The sequence below is a fragment of the Coptis chinensis genome, chromosome 4, assembly GCF_015680905.1.
Source record: "Coptis chinensis isolate HL-2020 chromosome 4, ASM1568090v1, whole genome shotgun sequence".
Classification (NCBI taxonomy): domain Eukaryota; kingdom Viridiplantae; phylum Streptophyta; class Magnoliopsida; order Ranunculales; family Ranunculaceae; genus Coptis; species Coptis chinensis.
Genome location: NC_141459.1, coordinates 85,085,353 through 85,091,678, shown reverse-complemented (window position 1 = coordinate 85,091,678; position 6,326 = coordinate 85,085,353). Strand labels below are relative to the sequence as shown.

Sequence of the window (6,326 nt, the reverse complement as noted above, 5' to 3'; positions counted from 1 at the left end):
AAAAATCCGAGAAAACATGCAAGAGTGGAAAACGTGAATTATGTTTAAACGTGGACTTAGGTTCCGGTACTTACAGCCACACACTCCATAGAGAGGGCCCGGTTACCTTAATGATACACTCACCAATATATGGAAATTAAAGGAAATGCACCAAACACAAAAGTTGAGTCGTTTATAGTCAGATACTCGAGACTTGTCTAAACATATGTATGAACATGCAGTTTATCATATATCAGCAACCGAAATAATTGTGGATCATTCCATAAATAAATATCATAGAAAACATATCCAAACACAATCAAGCACCAATATTTCCTATGACTCAACCTAGTGAAATGAAAGCGAAGTCGGATAACCTTATTATGTAACCTATCATGCACCTTATTTTTCATTTTTGAATGAGTGGGTGTTCTAGTAAATAAGTGTGGAAAAGTGAATGGTTGTGGAGAATATGGTGGATATGGATAAGTTGTAGAAAGACAGCCTGTAAACAATGAGGATGTGGTTTTAGCACAAAACTCATTCATTGTGTGTGTAGGGACTGTCTCAATTCTGAAAATGAAGGTGTCAAATGGTTTGTCTTTCTGAAGTAGTTGTTTACTAGGTGGATTTAAAAAATTATGGAGCACGGGAGAAACAAAAGGGTCGAGTGCAAACTCGGGATTCCTTTGAAAGGGTGGAAGGAGGGGAATCGAGGTGGATGTTGTGCAAAGTAGTTCTTGATAGGGTGATTCATCACCTTCTCGAAGAAACTCATCGAATTGCTCATCTAGATTGGTCATATCCTCGTTACTATGATAGTCCTCTACATCTTTGAGAAAGTCATCTATCTCATCCTCATCCGTAATATGTGTATCGACTAGTGTAGGGATGGAAATGTTGGAGTCCCGAACTTCCAAAGGAAAGAAATTTGGGCATATGATTATCGAGGAACGTGTTGTTGAAATAATCTCGAGCAATGCTCTCGATCATGCTAACCTCTCCATCCATAGACGAATCGGGTAACTGTGTCTTTGTTTTAAAAACATTAACTTCAACAGCAAGATGGCCAAAAGACATGGACATTGAACCATCGCGGCAATTAATGAGCGCATTGGCAGTTGCCAGAAAAGGTCACCCTAAAATGATCGGGACACAGTTGTTAACGACTTCTGTATCGAGGATGACAAAATCAGCCGGATAGTAAAAATCCTGAATTTTTACCAGAACATTTTCGACGACACCCTTAGGATACTTAATAGACCGATCAGCTAATTGCAACGTCATTCTAGTGGGTTGCATCTCATCTAGACCTATTTGTCTATACAAATAAAACGGGAGTAAGTTTACACTAGCCCCCAAGTCTAATAACGCGGTCGTCGTATAGGAATCTCCTAAGGTGCATTGTGCAAATGGGGCGACCGAGGTCCTTGTACTTAACAATTCCATTATGTTCAGATAGAGTTGGGAATTGTTCGTTAAAAAGCATCTTTTGGTATATTGGTCTTACGCCTAGTAGTACACAATTCCTTAAGAAACTTAGCATGGTGTGGTAGCTTTTTTATAGCTTCGAGGAAGGGAAGGTTTATAGTTAGATTCTTAAAAACATCCCTAATCTCCTTGTAATTTGTATCCCTAGTTAACATGGCTAATTTTTGTGGAAACGGTGGTTTCTGTCTATATTTAGCAATGGTATTACCTGGGTGTTTAACCATGGCTTCCTGTTTCTTAGGTTGTGTTGGAACTAGTACCTCTACAGTGGTAGGCTCTTCAGTTTCTATTTCGGTATCTAGTAATATAGCAGGTGTAGGGGCTACTGGTGGGGTAACTATAGGCATAGTTACTTTGTTATCAACCATTCTGCCAGAATGGAGGGTGGTGATGGCCTTTAGCCCACCTACATTTTCATACTCGTTACTAGTATTATCGGTTACCTCAAAGGCTGTATTTGTTGTTTTAGGATTAGGTATTTCGTTACCTGGAAACACACCTTTGGGTTGGGCTTTATCTTGAGCCAACTGTTTGGTTAAATTATTAACGGATTGTAGAAGCTGTTGGTTAGATTGAGCCATGGTTTAGAAAAGTTTTTGGCTCACTTGTATGAAGGTGTCAAGACGATCCGGTTGTGTGGGTGTAGTAGTCACGGGTGGTGTGACTAGAACTATTTCAAGTGAATTATTTATGGGTGGATTTGCGTAGTTATTATTTACCGGAACGATACCTCTACTAGCATTATAATTATTATAACTACTTTGACCTTGTGCTTGACCTTGTCGAGGTTGCACTTGGTTGTTATAATTATTAAAATTCCCCTGACCCTGTCCTTGTCGTAGTGGGGCTTGGTTAAAGCTGTGCTTAGGCCTAATATATTGGTTATTGTACCCTTGAGGTGTGACGTTTTGGTTATTTCTCCAACCGAAGTTGGGATTTTGTCTCCAAGGGGCGTTAGGTTCACTATTAATGGAACAAGCCTGTTCATAGGCTATAGGACAGTGGGAGTCGGGATGCTCAGGGCTCCAACAGAAACTACATGGATTTGAATTTACATTCATGATGGGGATTGGCTTTTGTTGTACAGAAATGGCCTCTACCTTTTTTGTGAGGGATTCAATTAGAGTTTTAAGCTCAGGATCTGATTTAACCTCAAACATACCGGGTAGCCCTAACTGTTGAAGAAGAACTAGCGGAGCCGAGTAATCGTCACTACCCCCCCAGTTGTTATTTCGCTTAGTTTGGTCCTCTAAAATTTTATAAGCCTCCGAAGCTCCTTTGCTTAAGAAACTACCCCATTCATTATGTCAAGGACTTCTTTATGGTGGTGTAGAAGTCCTTTGAAAAAGCACCGAACTAACGTGTCTTTTCGCTAAGTTATGATGTGGACACTCTATAAGGAGATCGGTGAAACGATTCCAAGCCTCTGAAAATGTTTCATGAGGATTTTGTCGAAAAGAAATGAATCTTGGAAAGCATCTCATCCGTCTTTAGGGGTGGGTAAAATGTTCCATAAACAAATGAACAAGTTTAGCCCACGAGTCCACGTAATTAGGCGTTTGGGCGCTTAACCAAGACGCCTTTATCGGGCTAAGGTGAAAGGGAATACCCTTAATTTAATTTGTTCCGCACCAACCGTAGGATGGTGGAATGTTGTTAGGACTTGTTCAATCCTCGCGATAAATGATAAGGTTTTTCATGGTCGAATCCATGAAAACGAGTAACAAATTAAAATATTTGGGGATTCGAAATCCCGGTGGATCTGCTAGAACGATGCACAATTTGGGGCTATCGCCAAGGCTTTGTAGAAGTCGAGAGGCCCTCTCTTCTTCGTCGGGCATTGTGTCAGGTAATGTGTGTGAAATAGTAGCTAGAGGTGTAGTGGGTGGTATACTAGATAGACTTGTTTGTTGACGTTGTTGTGTAATGAAGTTCGGTGTTTTTGTTCGCCGACCTTAATCTCATACAAGGCTAAAACCAAACTTAGCTAAACACATCAACACTCCAAACAATTCGATATATACTAGTATAAAACCTCTAACAGAGAGCGAGGTGTGGAAGAAAGGAATACCTGATTAAGCCCTTGCTTCGCTTTATGAATATCATCTTTTTTACGCGTGTTCAGTGTATATAACAGGTTAGAACACTGAAAAATATGAAAAATTAAAGTTCGAATCAAAACTGCCGAAATCCGAAAAATTAACAAAGGGCGGCGGCGGTGCACTCGGATAGGCGCTGTCGCTCCGGTAATTTTTCAAATTACAGTGTTTTTAGGGCGGTCGCTCCACATGGGGCGGTCGCGACTCTTGCTCCAGCTATAGGCGGTCGCTCAAGGAAGTTACGCCAAGACGCCAAAGGTAAATTTTTACCCTAACTTTTCAACTCTAAAATGGACAACCACAGTATGAATCAAACAAAGGTGGGTGGGTGAAATGGAACTTTAAGAACAGTATTAACACTACGAAAACAATACGAAAGTGAAACTAAGATGGCAGCGGCGCCATTTGATAAAAGTAAAATTGATTAGTCTACCTACGAAATGAACGATGAAATCAAAACGTAAGTAAACTAAACTAATCTTATGATGCTTATATTTATCAAAGTTTCTACTCTCAATTCTATGAGATATAGTGGAGTAGAGTGATTCGTTCCACTCTTAGTCCTTCCGCATACTATGTTCTCAAGTGTAAATACTCTAAACTTAAAGTCTAATAAGAGATTTACGAAAAAGGCAACTAGACTACGATGCAACTACCCACAAAATGCAACTAGTCGACGATGGGAATAACTAAGGGAATGCTACGTTGATTCGATGATAAGGAGTTAGAAGGGGATTGATTCTACCTTAACTCGACTTAATCCTATTAACGACAAATCGTCAGATCCGAATTGAATCGCCCATGAAACAATTGGTTCTTCCTAATCCCTAATTACACATGGCATTCCTACCAATTCATAACTAGCATGTGAACGATTAAACCCATTCTCATGGTGAACTAATCGTTTCTAGAGTGGAAAGGAAATTACGACGATTCTACGATATTCGGAATCAAGCTTTCATCAAGGCTTCTCAACCCCCTCTAATGGAGGTTTAGCCGAGAATCATTACGCAATCATCTCCGATTATATTTAACCTAAACATGATATAAAGAATTGAAATTTACTTAATTAAACAATAATGAAATCTAATTTAATGACTAAAATGAAATAAGGACAGGAATTGAATTTAGATCTAGAAATGGAAATAACAAAATCGAAATTGATAAAAATACTACTTTATTGATCTAATCAAAATGAAGAACAAGATTCAAAGGTTTAATCTAATACAATATTTGAAATGGAACTAAACTTAATTAATCTACATGAAAAACTAGATCTAGAATTCATTAATAGAGGCTACTAATCTAATCTATTTCTAGGTCTAACTATCTACCATTAACTATCTACCATTACAAAGAGCTAAGCTTTTGTTTTTATACATTAAGATCCAAAAATCGTGCATGGGCTTGGAGCCATGTTTTGGGCCAGAGAATCAGGCCCAAAACCCAATTCTTTCAGGCCTCTTCAGCTGCAGTTGGCTTCAACAGACTTTCCATCCAACTTCTGCTCCTCTGATTGGGTCAAGGCTTAGACCATTGGAAAGCTCTTTCCGAGCCGGTCGTTTTGACATAAAGTAGGCCCCATTCCGAGGTCTGAGTCCAAAGATATGTCCTTCGGAAGTTCTACTGACTTTGTGTGCTGTTTCGGCCCGCGTCGACTTTTCAGCTTTTGACCGGGCTTTTAGAAAGGCTTTGTCTTCTCGAAACTTGGCCTTTAATCACGGAACTCCTTAGTAACCGACCTTTGCTCCTTTATCTTGCTAAAGTGGCAGATTTCTGCACATAATGGACTTTGAAGCCTGAAATGCATAAAAACACGTAATCAGTGTTAACTCTTAATTATTACTCACATAATTGGTCTAAAAGTATGACTGTTAAAGGGTTAAAACTACAGTTTTGGGCTCTTATCAAAGCCCAACGGTCAGAACCAAACGGACTGATTTCAACGGTCAGATGCCCAATGGTCAAAAATCAAGTTATAAATATAACTTTTCTTTTCCACTTTCACTCATTCCCTTCTCTCCCTCTTCACAAATTCTTTTTCACAAATTCTCAATTTCTTGAATATAATGAATCAAATAGAGCGATGGGAAAAGGAGCAACGCGAATGGGCTATCACAGTATTCGTGATAACAGTGTTTATCATTATTCTCTTGTCACTCATGCATAACATGATCCAGAACATCTAGATCTATGTAACCGTCTCTTTTTCTGATTTTCATTTTGTATATTAGTATAGTGTGTTAAATAATTCTCACACATTTGTACGGGTTACGTATTAAATGGAGAAGTTCCGTATTAAATATTTGTGTATATTAGTTGTCTTTTCCTCTCTAAAAAAATTAAAAAAAATAATAATAATAAATAAAATAATAAAATAATAAAATAATAAATAAATAATAATAAGTAAATAAATAAACAAACCATAACAAAGAAAGGCCATCCAAAACTCACCAAAATAATTAATGGATACACATGGTGTTCAAATCAGAAAAATCGCCAAGACGCTACAAGGTACGATAACACTTGTCACACATGCAGCTCGATTATTCTATCCATATTCTATTACTGAGTTATGATCATCATTTCTGAAATTACGTGTAAGTCTAACTACCCTGTGAAACTTTCCTCCGTATTTTCTAACATTCAACCATCTCATTAATTGTATTTGGATATCTAACAAGACAAGACTTACTATGGATCCGCTATGATGCTGTTCATAATCACATGGGTCATTAACTACACATGGACTCCAGA

General features: G+C 38.3%; 1 pseudogene; it reads left to right on the top strand.

The window, feature by feature from the left end:
• The first annotated feature begins 2,844 nt into the window (after window positions 1-2,844).
• LOC147505277 (small nucleolar RNA R71) lies at window positions 2,845-2,939 on the top strand (annotated as a pseudogene).
• Window positions 2,940-6,326: the final 3,387 nt, after the last annotated feature.